Genomic DNA, 436 nt, shown 5'->3' with positions numbered 1-436 from the left:
AGGCCGGCGCCGGAGCGGCCAGGAGCGCGCGGCGCTGTGGGCCGGGGTCTGGGGTGAGGGGGCCGCTGTCTCCGCCACCACCGAGGCCCAAGAGAGGCTGACGCTGCAGCCAGAGCCCGGTAGGCCGAGCGAGGGGCGGGGGCCTGCAGGATCGCGGACGGCCTCTCGCGAGAGCGGGCTGCGCCGGGCCCTGCCCCCAGAAGGGGCGCGTGCGCACCAGCCTCAGACCACTTCCTTGAAGGGGAAGGGGCGGAGACGGGCGGAAGCATGCGCACTCGCTCCCCTCCCGCCGCCCGAGTGCGCCTGCGCCAGGGACGCGGAACAGGGGTGCATAGGGAAGAAGGTAGAGAGGCAGCATGGAGGGGGGAGTGGCTGAGCTTGAAATAAGGTGGACAGAGGCGGGGCCAGACCACTCAGAGGCTGGGGTTACATGAGG

The sequence above is a fragment of the Trichechus manatus genome, unplaced genomic scaffold (genome assembly GCF_000243295.1).
Source record: "Trichechus manatus latirostris isolate Lorelei unplaced genomic scaffold, TriManLat1.0 scaffold00057, whole genome shotgun sequence".
Lineage (NCBI taxonomy): Eukaryota > Metazoa > Chordata > Mammalia > Sirenia > Trichechidae > Trichechus > Trichechus manatus.
The sequence above is the reverse complement of the archived record's forward strand: the minus strand, read 5'-3'. Positions refer to the sequence as shown.